Source organism: Coregonus clupeaformis, unplaced genomic scaffold (genome assembly GCF_020615455.1).
Source record: "Coregonus clupeaformis isolate EN_2021a unplaced genomic scaffold, ASM2061545v1 scaf0835, whole genome shotgun sequence".
NCBI lineage: Eukaryota > Metazoa > Chordata > Actinopteri > Salmoniformes > Salmonidae > Coregonus > Coregonus clupeaformis.
This window is the reverse complement of record NW_025534290.1, coordinates 144636-159861: the sequence shown is the minus strand read 5'-3', so window position 1 is coordinate 159861 and position 15226 is coordinate 144636. Positions and strand designations below refer to the sequence as shown.

Below are 15226 nucleotides of genomic sequence, written 5' to 3'. Positions count from 1 at the left end.
TCTATTCCTGCCTCACTGTTGTTATATTTGTTGTTTTAGATAATTTTGGATGTTGCAGTTCTGCTGCTGACAACTCTGGGAAAGCTCACTGGAGAACAGCTGAAGACATTTCAGTCTAAACTGACTAGTGTCCAGCTGCTTGGCTTCCTCCCATCCCAGAGAGCCAGCTGGAGAACGCTGACAGACAGGTCATAGTGGATCAGATGGTGAAGAGATACGGCCCTGAGAGTGCTGTGGGGAAAACACAGAGGATCCTGAGGGGGATGGACCAGAATTATCTGGCAAATAAGTTAAAGAGAGATTACAATAGAGGTAACGTAGCAAGAATGTACATTGATCTATACATCACAATCACAGTTCAGTGTAGGTCTAATCAGAAAGAACATTCAACTGACTTCATAAAAACATTCAGCAGACCTCTCTTTTAACATTTTTATTCATGATGTATCCAGGTGACCCCATTATGTTTAAACAGCAATCCAACATTCATTATATTCCATACATACAATCACCAATACAGTAGGAAGATATCACAAACAGATTAGACTTTCTAATCATGGCTGTATATCTCTTCCTGAGCTGCCTAATCTGGAAAACGAACCAGAATGATCTGGTAGAGAAGTTAGAGAGAGATCAGAGAAGTAGGATTGCAGACAAGGACCCTAACTGTCTCTCTATCCCCCCTCCTATCTTCCCCTCTATTTCCCATGTTTCCCCTCTTTCAGCTCTGCTGCTGGCCACTCTGGAGGAGCTCACTGAAGAACAGCTGAAGACATTTCAGTCTAACCTGACTAGTTGCAAGCCGTTTGGCTTTCCTCCCATCCCAGAGTCAGCTGGAGAACGCTTACAGACAGGTCATAGTGGGTCAGGTGGTGAAGAGATACGGCTCTGAGAGAGCTGTGGGGGAAAACACAGAGGATCCTGAGGGGGATGGACCAGAATGATCTGGCAGAGAAGTTAGAGATATATTACAGACACTAGAAGAGGTAACACCGTAAAACTGTGTTAAGAAAAATGTATCATAAACGTTCCTTCAAACAAAGACAACGTGATTTAAATGAATAATTGTTGATGAACAGGACAATGTTATACGACAATTATACTGTTATCTCTCTTCACTTCCTCTTCTATACCTGTATCTACCACAGAAACATGGTGGAGCAACTCATCAGACGCTGACAGTGATGAATTTCTATGTCTTCGGAGGAAGTGGCATAGGGCACTGGTAATGAAGGTAAGACTAGTAGCCATGTCTGAGAGGTCAAATGTCATTGCGAACAAACCACATATAGATCACAGCCACATGCAGTCTGAAGTGTGTGTTAGTGAGTGCTCACTGTCATAGTCAGTTCGACCCTCATATGTTAAAACACCTGTACTCACTGTCATAGTCAGTTCTACACTTCTACCCTCATATGTTAAAACACCTGTACTCACTGTCATAGTCAGTTCTACCCTCATATGTTATAACACCTGTACTCACTGTCATAGTCAGTTCTACAGTTCTACCCTCATATGTTAAAACACCTGTACTCACTGTCATAGTCAGTTCTACAGTTCTACCCTCATATGTTAAAAACACCTGTACTCACTGTCATAGTCAGTTCTACCCTCATATGTTAAAACACCTGTACTCACTGTCATAGTCAGTTCTACAGTTCTACCCTCATATGTTAAAACACCTGTACTCACTGTCATAGTCAGTTCTACAGTTCTACCCTCTTGTTAAAACACCTGTACTCACTGTCATAGTCAGTTCTACCCTCCCATGTTAAAACACCTGTACTCACTGTCATAGTCAGTTCTACAATTCTACCCTCATATGTTAAAACACCTGTACTCACTGTCATAGTCAGTTCTACCCTCATATGTTAAAACACCTGTACTCACTGTCATAGTCAGTTCTACCCTCCCATGTTAAAACACCTGTACTCACTGTCATAGTCAGTTCTACAATTCTACCCTCATATGTTAAAACACCTGTACTCACTGTCATAGTCAGTTCTACCCTCATATGTTAAAACACCTGTACTCACTGTCATAGTCAGTTCTACCCTCATATGTTAAAACACCTGTACTCACTGTCATAGTCAGTTCTACAGTTCTACCCTCATATGTTAAAACACCTGTACTCACTGTCATAGTCAGTTCTACAGTTCTACCCTCATATGTTAAAACACCTGTACCACTGTCATAGTCAGTTCTACAGTTCTACCCTCATATGTTAAAACACCTGTACTCACTGTCATAGTCAGTTCTACAGTTCTACCCTCATATGTTAAAACACCTGTACTCACTGTCATAGTCAGTTCTACCCTCCCATGTTAAAACACCTGTACTCACTGTCATAGTCAGTTCTACAATTCTACCCTCATATGTTAAAACACCTGTACTCACTGTCATAGTCAGTTCTACCCTCATATGTTAAAACACCTGTACTCACTGTCATAGTCAGTTCTACAATTCTACCCTCATATGTTAAAACACCTGTACTCACTGTCATAGTCAGTTCTACCCTCCCATGTTAAAACACCTGTACTCACTGTCATAGTCAGTTCTCACAATTCTACCCTCATATGTTAAAACACCTGTACTCACTGTCATAGTCAGTTCTACCCTCATATGTTAAAACACCTGTACTCACTGTCATAGTCAGTTCTACCCTCATATGTTAAAACACCTGTACTCACTGTCATAGTCAGTTCTACCCTCCCATGTTAAAACACCTGTACTCACTGTCATAGTCAGTTCTACACTTCTACCCTCATATGTTAAAACACCTGTACTCACTGTCATAGTCAGTTCTACAGTATGAAATGATACAGTCCACACATACAGTCTAGATAATTAACTAATCTCTCATGTACACTATGAGTGGTGGGGGTCAGACTGCATCCCTACACACACACACACAATAGACAAAAAGGCTGTGTGTGTGTGTGTGTGTGTGTGTGTGTGTGCGTGCGTGCGTGCGTGCGTGCGTGCGTGCGTGCGTGTGTGTGTGTAGGAGGAAGCTGCCTCTGAGATGGAAAGGAAGCCAGCAGGGGAGGAGAGTGGAGAACTCCCCTGCACCTCTTCTGGAATGTGAGTGAACATAGAGTATATTATCTATTATCTACCTGGTACAGCCAGGGCCACCCCTCAGAGTGGATATGAGTGGACATAGAGTATATTATCTATTATCTACCTGGTACAGCCAGGGCCACCCCTCAGAGTGGATAGAGGAACATAGAGTATATTATCTATTATCTACCTGGTACAGCCAGGGCCACCCCTCAGAGTGGATATGAGTGGACATAGAGTATATTATCTATTATCTACCTGGTACAGCCAGGGCCACCCCTCAGAGTGGATATGAGTGGACATAGAGTATATTATCTACCTGGTACAGCCAGGGCCACCCCTCAGAGTGGATATGAGTGGATGAACATGCACAGGTATCCTACTTTTTGAAGTGATTTGTTTGACAAGCAGATGAAAGCATCATGACTGGTTGTGTTCATGCCACATGAAAAGTTCTTTGTTTTTACGTTAAATTACATATTTGTATCATTAAAAATAATAGAGACCCCCCGTAATTCATACTCTGTACTAGTCTGTTCTCTTCTGGTAAAGAATTGGACTGGCCACTCCTCAGAGCCTGGTTCCTCTCTAGGTTTCTTCCTAGGTTCCTGCCTTTCTATGGAGATATTCCTAGCCACCGTGCTTCTGCCTCTGCATTGCTTGGTGTTTGGGGTTTTAGGCTGGGTTTCTGTATAAGCACTTTGTCACAACTGCTGATATAAAAAGGGCTTTATAAATAAATTTGATTGATTTGCTATAGGCACTGGTAAGATTGAATATATGAGTCTACTGGTATGGTGCTGTAGAGATAATAAACTTTAAAAGCAGTGAATTGTCCCTCTAACATCTCTTCTATACCTCTATTGCATCATCCTCATGACCTGTGAAATGAATGTAGAACAGTGAAGTGACCACAGCATGTGGTGGTGGTGTAGGGGAACAGAGCAGTGTGTGACTGTTTCCTGTGTCCAGGTTGACCCTGTCTGGAGAGAATCATCGTCGCCTGAAGACTGAGATCTCTAGGATGAAGGAGAATCTGAGGTTCATGAAGGTAACACTAGTGGTCATGTCTGAGAGGTCAAATGTCATTGTGAACTAACCCCATAAAGATCACAGCCACATACTGTGTGTGTGTGAGAGTGTATGTGTGAGAGTGTGTGTGTGTGTGTGTTAGAGATTGAGATATTGTGAGACCAGTAGAATGATTCTAGTATGTCCTACCAATATTAATATATTAATGTTCTTTATTTTATATCAGTAGTCAGTATTTCTATTCTCTTCCTTATATCTTATCATCTTTGTTATTTTAGAGACCCTCCATGTTGGATGTTCCAGCTCTGCTGCCTGACCACTCTGGAGGAGCTCACTGGAGAACAGCTGAAGACATTTCAGTCTAACCTGACTAGCGTCCAGCTGGCTGGCTTTCCTCCCATCCCAGAGAACCAGCTGGAGAACGCTGACAGACAGGACACAGTGGATCAGATGGTGAAGAGATACGGCCCTGAGAGAGCTGTGGAGATCACACTGAACACAATGAGGAAGATGGACCTGGGTGATCTTGCTGAGAAGTTAGAGAGAGATCACAGAGGAGGTAATTACAGATGTTGTTCATAGTCAGGATGTTGAGTGTTTCAAAAAAGAGTCCCAGCTTCTTTACTATTTTGTTTTATAACATATAAATGAGGATACAACATTTATGTCCCCTTTTGATAACACATCTCAGAAACGCAGGTAACACCTCTATAAACGGGTCAATATAGAGTTTGTCATTTCAACTGTTTTCTCCTCAGTCCTCCAGGCCACCCAAAAAACGTTGAAGGAAATGCCAAGTTCCTCATCTCATAGTCCTCCTAGAACCCCAGGTAAGAGTGAAGGAGATGGTCCTACAGATGTAGGATCTTCATTTGATCACTCTTTTGTTGCTGAGAATTTTAGTATACGGCAGGAAATGCAAACTTGTCGTGGTATTGGAGTTTTTAAACGTTTTCTGAAGTTTGTATTTTCCACTTGAATTGACCTAACGAAAAATGTATCAACCCCTACAAAAATGTCAATGAATTTAATATACATAATAGTTCACATTTCCTGTTGCTGCAGGATTATTTTCCTGCTGAAGCAAACCGGCTCAAATGAAGATCCTACATCTGTATTTAATACAAAGACAACTTTAAACCAATAACTAACAAAATTAGATATATACACTATTTCTGTGCAGATTCTCCTCTTCTCCTGGAACTCAATGAAACCATTGTTGGACAGGCCTTCACCTTGCCATCAGCGACTGATGAGACAATGGAAGAAGAGAGCCAGGACTGTGTCAGAGTGCATCTGTTTGACAGCTTACTTGAGGCCATGGACGAGTTAAGCATCACAGAATGTAGAGTAGGGGACCAGAGCCTGTGTACTACTGACCCTCCCATGGTGAGAGAGAGAGAGAGAGAGAGAGAGAGAGAGAGAGAGAGAGAGAGAGAGAGAGAGAGAGAGAGAGAGAGAGAGAGAGAGAGAGAGAGAGAGAGAGAGAGAGAGAGAGAGAGAGAGAGAGAGAGAGAGAGAGAGAGAGAGAGAGAGAGAGAGAGAGAGAGAGAGAGAGAGAGAGAGAGAGAGAGAGAGAGAGAGAGAGAGAGAGAGAGAGAGAGAGAGAGAGAGAGAGAGAGAGAGAAGTTGAATATGTTTCTATTAAACTACTCTTCAAAACCTTTAAAATCTATTGTTTTTACATTTTAGAGGTCTCCTGAAAACTTTGAACCAGAAATCTACGATCGTGAGGGCAAGGGGAGCATACAGGTAACTCAGTATTATTTTACTTGTTTTCTCATGAATAGTTTGTAAGGACAATGCTCATTTTTTCAAATCATATTCAGGAAATGTAATTAAAATGTCATTCTTCATCATTGTTTGTTCTACAGGTTCCAGTGCCCCAGTGCAGGTCTGTTCCAGTGCAGTATAACAGGCCTGGTGTTTAGGATGGAGGGAGAGGGAGAGGTGCTCTATAGGACAGTCCCCTGGAACAGGAGGCTTCTAGCCCAGAGTGGCAAGAGACCTGCAGGACCCCTGTTCAACATCGACTGCTCTCAGAAGTCTGTCTGCCAACTACGCCTCCCACACTGTCAGATTCATTCTGGTGAGTATTTTCATGAATGGCCTAAACAAGAATGTAAATTAATTTGTTCATTGCCTCATTTGTCATTGCTGTTGTAGTATATCAGAAAAGCACAATGTTCTCTTTTGGGAGATTCTCAATTGTGCAAAAAGTCTGCCTAAAAATAGTAGTAATAATAATAATAGTAGTAATAATAGTAATAGTCGTCATAGTAATAATAATAATATTAGTAATATATGGCCATTTAGCAGACTTACAGTCATGCGTGGATATTATCCTCGACTCCTCAATCCTCCTTTCCTCCCGAAAACCCAAAAGTGGCCATATGTAGGAGAGTGTCAATTTGTTAAAAGGTGAACGGAGATAATGATCATAGTAATAATAATCATAGTAATAAGTAGTAATAATAGCAATAATAATATTGATAATAGTAATAATAGTAATAATAATATGGAGAACGGAAGATGCTCAGGTCTATCCTCCTGCGGAATCAGCCCTTTTAAACAGCTGTTGTTTTCTCATAAGAGAGAAGCATGCCTATCTTATAAAAACAATACTTCTCCTTTTATCTATAAAACGTCTAGCACAACTAACTACATTTCTTTTTACCACTTTACACATGTAATCTGGGATTCCACCCCTGTAAATGTAATTTGCCTGATAACGCGCTAGTGGAGGAGAGTCTCGTTTCATACAAGCGCATTTGTTTCCACATTCCCTCTCTTAACCTCCCCTCTAACCTTTGACCTTTTTCCAAAGGAGGCAAGGAGAGTATGCGAGGAATTGAGGAAATCCAATTGAGATTCTGTTTCTTTCCTAGAGGGTGGATGTGACTTCCTGTCTGTAGCCCATATGACTGATGATGACAAAGTGGAGTTTATCCATCCTCTTGAGATAACAGATACACATGTCATAATAAACATCACTGGATTCTCTGCTTATGGTGATGTCACGGATGATGATGCTCCCATCTCCCCTATCCACGGGCTTGTGTTGTTATTCCACCAACTGTTTGTCCCTGAAGAGAGGTCCATCCTGAATGTGTTGTTGCTTCCCAGAAATGTTGTGATCAGGGAGGTAAGCATAACTAAGATTTCAAACCCCACTTCTATCTGGCTAGAATTCCATCAAGCTGGCAGTGTCAAACACACAACATAGAAAAATAACATTTTCTCTCTGTGCCACAAGAATGCATGTTAATATAGTTGTTGACACCAAACCAGAATCAAATAATTCTGACAAAGTACTTGATGGGTGCTTGATTTAGCTTGGAGTTTGCACAACGTGTATTTTATTGAAGCACAATTTATCTGTCCATTGTTGATTCCCAAGGTGCAGGATGTGAGGAAGACAAGGAATGGATACAAAGAGACCTTGATTGAAACAACTCCTCACTGCAATCTAACCCCGAACAAAACATATATCCTCTCCACAAATATTACACATGGATACAGGATCAACCCAACAGTAATATCTATAAGCCATAAAGAGATTCCAACTTTAGATATTTCTTTAGCTGTGACCTCAGTATATTCACATTACATGTAAGATCGTAGATACTGACTCTTGCTTTTTGTGTTCTAGACAGCAGCATTTGTGGATTTCCAGTCCGATGAAAACTACTTCCCCACATTTCAGTTGTTCTTAGAAACTGTTGTTAAAGAGTTTGATCTTCTTCTGAAAGAAAAGGGCAGTACTGAAAATGTATGGAACGGACTTGTCTGGTTGCCAGGTAACAGACATTCAGAGCTCAAATCCAATCAAATGAAGTCAGACCTGTTGTACTGTTACATGTTTTTAGTTCTCTTACAGCGTTATTGTTATTGAATGATGATGTCATTATATCACATGATTATGGTTGGTTATAATGAATATACCTTTTATCAGATAGTAAAACACCATCTCTTTTCATCCACAGCCTCACCAACAGAACTCACCTCTACAGGTACTGTTGACCTTCCACTGACATTCACCATCAATATAAACCCCTCAATAACAAACTAGAGATTCATCACCATTATAAACCTCTCAATAACACACTAGAGATTCATCACCATTATAAACCTCTCAATAACACACTAGAGATTCATCACCATTATAAACCTCTCAATAACAAACTAGAGATTCATCACCATTATAAACCTCTCAATAACAAACTAGAGATTCATCACCATTATAAACCCCTCAATAACAAACTAGATTCGTCACCATTATAAACCTCTCAATAACAAACTAGATTTGTCACCATTATAAGCCTGTCAATAGCAAACTAGAGATTCATCATCATTATAACCCTCACAAAGCCAATAACAAACTAGAGATTCATCACCATTATAAACCTCTCAATAACAAACTAGAGATTCATCACCATTATAAACCTCTCAATAACAAACTAAAGAAAGTTCATCTTAGACAGTATCTTATCATCCTATATAGGATTTTAATACATCATTTCCCCCTCCCAGTGTCAGCTGTTTCCCCAGCAGCCCCTCCTGCCAACCCCTCTACCCTCCCTGGTAGAGGCTTCATCAGAAATCACAGGATGGTTCTAGAGACTCGCCTGGGACTCTTGCAGCCCATTCTCTCGCATCTGGAGTATCACAAAGCTCTGAATGCTGAGGAGAGGGAGGAGGTGGTCAGCAAATCCACCAAGACCCAACAGAACCAAGCCCTGCTGGACATGGTGGTGAGGAAGGGGGCTCGTGCCCAGAAACACTTCTACCAGGTCCTGAAGGAAGTAGATCCCTACCTGGTCGAAGACCTGGAAGAGCAGACAGTCTGAGACAGGTAGCCATGGATACCACCTCACAACCTTTAGAAGATATCAAAACATTTATCAGCGACTGAGAGCAGTACTTTGAGGAGGAGCCATCCTGACCAGAGGTGGTTGGTGTGTAATGTGATTGGACCCCATTCTCACCAGCACTCCCATCAGTCTGTAGTTTACTATACAAGCCCCAGGTCTCAGGCAAGGTGACATCACTGTGAGGCTACTGTCTACCAGACAACCTACCTGTGTTACTCTGGTACACTGGCTGCAGACTACAAGATCAGGGACTATATTCTTTATAGTCTCCCAATATAAAGGAGGAATATTTATGTTTTATATTTGTAAATATCTGTATATTGAATTTCTATCTGGAACATGTTGAATGTTTGATCATCCTGGACAGGTCTCAGGCAACAACATGTGAGACTTAACATCTAGCAGACAACTGACTGGACAGCTGCACTGGCTGAACACAATATCAATATATATCTCTGTTTAGATATAGTGTATATGTTTATATAATGGTATCTTTAAGAGCATCTTTTAAATTGTAATGTCATTATGTTCCAACAATAGGGACTAGTGGGCTCCTTTTTATGATGGATAAAGAGAAATAGGTGCAAATATCACTCTTCAGATTAGAAATATATCCTTTATAACAAAATATATTTTAAGGTATGACCTTTCAGCCATATCGACATTAATCAGACTGAATCTCAGGGTAATTTCACTCTCAGGGAAATATGGTATATTTTGTAATGTATAAATATCTGGGATAGTGTTTGTAATTGCATGAATCGAAACTATTTAATCTCTCAATTCAATTCAATTGGAATCAGCAGTAGGGGAAGCAGCACCACTGGCCTCCCCCACCACCTTTGTTATTGTTTTTGTTGCCTAGCTGCGGAGCGGCGTGCAACATGGTAACAGAATTGCAGTTCATATTGTGCTCTTCTATCGCGTGCAATGATGTCTGAGGGGAAAACAGTGTGGTTGTTCCCAACAACTTCTTTGTTGTTGTAATATCTCGAACGGACGTGGCTGTTTCACCATGAACGATTCCAGCTTTAATCAGACTGAATGACAGGCACTCATTTCCCTCTCAGGGAAATATGTTATATTTTGTAGTGTATAACAGGGTTGTGGTCAGTTACGAATTGAATTGAGAATGCCTCAAATTCCAATTAAATTATTTCATTTGAATTAAATTTGAATTGAAGGAGTAACCAGGATACAGAATTGCAATGTGAATTTGAATAAAGGGAAATAGAATAGAATTCTCTGAAATGAAAATGCCTCTTCTATTCTATAGGTGTAGTCTATACATATACATCTTGTCAATCTCCCTTCATTTGTTCCTTTTGTAAGATAAACTATGTCTTTCTCTCTCCCATGAGATACACTCTGTCTCTCTCCATCTCTCCCATGAGATACACTCTGTCTTTCTCTCTCTCTCTCCCATGAGATACACTATGTCTCTCTCTCTCTCTCCCATGAGATACACTCTGTCTTTCTCTCTCTCTCTCCCATGAGATACACTATGTCTCTCTCTCTCTCTCTCCCATGAGATACACTCTATGTCTTTCTCTCTCTCCCATGAGATACAAAAGTCAAGGGGTCTGAATACTATGACATTTATCAGAGACAGAGAGCAGTACTTTGTGGAGGAGCCATCCTGACCAGAGGTGGTTGATGTGTAATGTGATTGGACCCCATTCTCACCAGCACTCCCATCAGTCTGTAGTTTACTATCAAGCCCCAGGTCTCAGGCAAGGGTGACATCACTGTGAGGCTACTGTCTACCAGACAACCTACCTGTGTTACTCTGGTACACTGGCTGCAGACTACAAGATCAGGGACTCTATTCTTTATAGTCTCCCAATATAAAGGAGGAATATTTATGTTTTATATTTGTAAATATCTGTATATTGAATTTCTATCTGGAACATGTTGAATGTTGAATCATCCTGGACAGGTCTCAGGCAACAACATGTGAGACTTAACATCTAGCAGACAACTGACTGGACAGCTGCACTGGCTGAACACAATATCAATATATATCTCTGTTTAGATATAGTGTATATGTTTATATAATGGTATCTTTAAGAGCATCTTTTAAATTGTAATGTCATTATGTTCCAACAATAGGGACTAGTGGGCTCCTTTTATGATGGATAAAGAGAAATAGGTGCAAATATCACTCTTCAGATTAGAAATATATCCTTTATAACAAAATATATTTTAAGGTATGACCTTTCAGCCATATCGACATTAATCAGACTGAATCTCAGGGACTAATTTCACTCTCAGGGAAATATGGTATATTTTGTAATGTATAAATATCTGGGATAGTGTTTTGTAATTGCATGAATCGAAACTATTTAATCTCTCAATTCAATTCAATTGGAATCAGCAGTAGGGAAGCAGCACCACTGGCCTCCCCACCACCTTTGTTATTGTTTTTGTTGCCTAGCTGCGGAGCGGCGTGCAGCATGGTAAAAATAATTGCAGTTCATATTGTGCTCTTCTATCATGTGTGTAATGATAGGTCCCGTGTAGCTCAGTTGGTAGAGCATGATGCTTGCAACGCCAGGGTTGTGGGTTCGATTCCCACAGGGGCCAGTATGAATTTATTTATTTTTTTAAAGTGTATTTACTAACTAACTGTAAGTCGCTCTGGATAAGAGCGTCTGCTAAATGACTAAAATGTAAAAATGTAATGATGTCTGAGGGGAAAACATTGTGGTTGTTTATAGTAGCTTCTTTGTTGTTGTAATATCTCAACGGACGTGGCTGTTTCACCATTATGGATTCCAGCTTTTATCAGACTGAATGTCAGGGACTCATTTCACTCTCAGGGAAATATGTTATATTTTGTAGTGTATAACAGGGTTGTGGTCAGTTACGAATTGAATTGAGAATGCCTCAAATTCCAATTAAATTATTTCATTTGAATTAAATTTGAATTGAAGGAGTAACCAGGATACAGAATTGCAATGTGAATTTGAATAAAGGGAAATAGAATAGAATTCTCTGAAATGAAAATGCCTCTTCTATTCTATAGGTGTAGTCTATACATATACATATTGTCAATCTCCCTTCATTTGTTCCTTTTGTAAGATAAACTATGTCTTTCTCTCTCTCCCATGAGATACACTATGTCTCTCTCTCTCTCTCCCATGAGATACACTCTGTCTTTCTCTCTCTCTCTCCCATGAGATACACTATGTCTCTCTCTCTCTCCCATGAGATACACTCCTATGTCTTTCTCTCTCTCCCATGAGATACAAAAGTCAAGGGGTCTGAATACTATGACATTTATCAGAGACAGAGAGCAGTACTTTGAGGGAGGAGCCATCCTGACCAGAGGTGGTTGGTGTGTAACGTTGATTGGACCCCATTCTCACCAGCACTCCCATCAGTCTGTAGTTTACTATACAAGCCCCAGGTCTCAGGCAAGGTGACATCACTGTGAGGCTACTGTCTACCAGGACAACCTACCTGTGTTACTCTGGTACACTGGCTGCAGACTACAAGATCAGGGACTATGATGTTTTTAATAGTAATAAAATACATTATTTTAAATTACTGAGTATGTTTACATGCACGTAATATAATTAATAGTAATATATTAATCTGACTATCCAGCATGTAACCATACTCACTGTAGTGCATATGTGAATATGATAATAATATAATAATATGATGGTATTGTTGAACTTTTTACATTATGTCATTACCTTTATAAACACAATATTCTCTGATGATTTAGTGGAATGAATAGAAAATAATGGGATACAGAATAGAACACAACACAACACAATACAACACAACACAACAACACAATACCACACAATGCAACGCAACACAATACAATACGATACAACACAACGTAACGCAACACAACACAACACAATGCAACGCAACACAATGTATCTAAATACTTGACTAATCCCTGAGCAGGAAGTGTCGGGGAGTTGAAGGAGTGAAAGGCAGCAGCAGTACAGTAAATTAAATGACTGAGAAACTCACTGTTATTTTATCATTCAAATGTTACTGAGATTTTTACATTTACAGTCGCTCTTATCCAGAGCGACTTACATTTAGTGAGTGCATACATTATTATTATTATTTAATTTTTTTTCATACTGGCCCCCCGTGGGAAACGAACCCACAACCCTGGCGTTGCAAGCGCCATGCTCTACCAACTGAGCTACACGGGACTACGTTAGATATGATCAGTACGTTAGATAATTTCATTTCTAAAGAACAATATGGATAGATAAATAGTGTTTTCCAGTCTTCTATGCAACCTTTCTCTTGTTACTTCTGGATTGTTGAAATTGTTAAATAAAAGTTGAAAGTCGTAGGCTGCGAATGTACTCGTTTTTTTTCCCGCTCCAGAGTACAGGCCTCGTGTAACGCTCATTCCTTCGACGATAAACACAAATCCGACCATCACCCCTGGTGAGACAAAACCGTGACTCGTCAGTGAAGAGCACTTTTTGCCAGTCCTGTCTGGTCCAGCGACGTGGTTTGTGCCCATAGGTGACGTTGTTGCCGGTGATGTCTGGCGAGGACCTGCCTTACAACAGGCCTACAAGCCTCAGTCCAGCCTCTCTCAGCCTATTGCGGACAGTCTGAGTACTGATGGAGGGATTGTGCGTTCCTGGTGTAACTCGGGCAGTTGTTGTTGCCATCCTGTACCTGTCCCGCAGGTGTGATGTTCAGATGTACCGATCCTGTGCAGGTGTTGTTACACGTGGTCTGCCACTGCGGAGGACGATCAGCTGTCCGTCCTGTCTCCATGTAGTGCTGTCTTAGGCATCTCACAGTACTGACATTGCAATTTATTGCCCCTGGCCACATCTGCAGTCCTCATGCCTCCTTGCAGCATGCCTAAGGCACGTTCACACAGATGGCAGGGACCCTGGGCATCTTTCTTTTGGTGTTTTTCAGAGTCGTAGAAAGGCCTCTATAGTGTCCTAAGTTTTCATAACTGTGACCTTAATTGCCTACCGTCTGTAAGCTGTTAGTGTCTTAACGACCGTTCCCAGGTGCATGTTCATTAATTGTTTATGGTTCATTGTACAAGCATGGAAAACAGTGTTAAAACCCTTTACAATGAAGATCTGTGAAGTTATTTGGATTTTACGAATTATCTTTGAAAGACAGGGTCCTTAAAAGGGGCTTTCTTTTTTTGCTGAGTTTAGATACTCATTTTACTTTAATGTGAATGTTTTACAATAGGTTAATGGTAGCCACATCTCCGAATAACAGCACACCCTGGAGGTTAACGTTAATGGCTACTTCCTGATGTAGCCTATGTTAATTTCTCACAGCTGATGGGTTGATTGCTCTTATCCTCCACGGGATCAGTGTCCCCTTTACGGGACGGTTGAGCTAACGTGCGCTAATGTGATTAGCATGACTGTTGTAAGTAACAGCAAACTTTCCAGGACATAGACATGTCTTATATGGGCAGAAAGCTTAAATTCTTGTTAATCTAACTGCACTGTCCAATTTACAGTAGCTATTACAGTGAAAAAATACCATGTTATTGTTTGAGGAGAGCGCACAACAACAAAAAACGTATCACGGCAACTGGTTTGATACATTCACCTCTGAAGGTAAATAATGTACTTACATTCAGTAATCTTGCTCTGATTTGTCATCCCGAGGGTCCCAGAGATAAAATGCAAACACTTTGTTTGATAAAAAATGTTTTATTCAAATGTAGGAACTGGAATCTACAGTTTGAACCCCTGCTATCTTTGGCTCCACACCCACCCCGCCCAGCCATCTAGATGTGTGAAAGTGAATGTATAAGCTAATGATCCCTCATGTATGACATTCCTGGGAGTGTGTAAACTTACATTTTGTATTACCATATCATTGTTGTATGTTCTCTATAGTTATGCACTTGAAAATGTATCAATTGACCAATTCGGCACATTTGGGTAGACTTGATACAAAATAGAGTCCAGTATTGCAAATGCTTCACTGGATCAATCTGAAACTTTGCACACACTGCTACCATCTAGTGGCCAAAATCTAAATTGCGCCTAAACTGCAATATTATATCATTAAGATGATGGAACAAAAAAGAAAAATTTTAAACTCATGTTTTCTGTTTGTATTATCTTTTACCAGATCTAATGTGTTATATTCTCCTACATTAATTTCACATTTCCACAAACTTCAAAGTGTTTCCCCTTTCAAATAGTATCAAGAATATGCATGTCCTTGCTTCAGGTCCTGAGCTACAGGCAGTTAGATTTGGGTATGTCATT

The 15226-nt window shown here is 40.4% G+C and overlaps 1 long non-coding RNA gene across 1 annotated transcript; it reads left to right on the top strand.

Annotated features, from left to right (window-relative positions):
- The first annotated feature begins 1128 nt into the window (after positions 1-1128).
- Positions 1129-4112, top strand: LOC123485744. Its single transcript, XR_006659137.1, has 3 exons — positions 1129-1234; positions 3008-3084; positions 4036-4112. It is a non-coding gene; the product is annotated as an uncharacterized LOC123485744 (long non-coding RNA).
- Positions 4113-15226: the final 11114 nt, after the last annotated feature.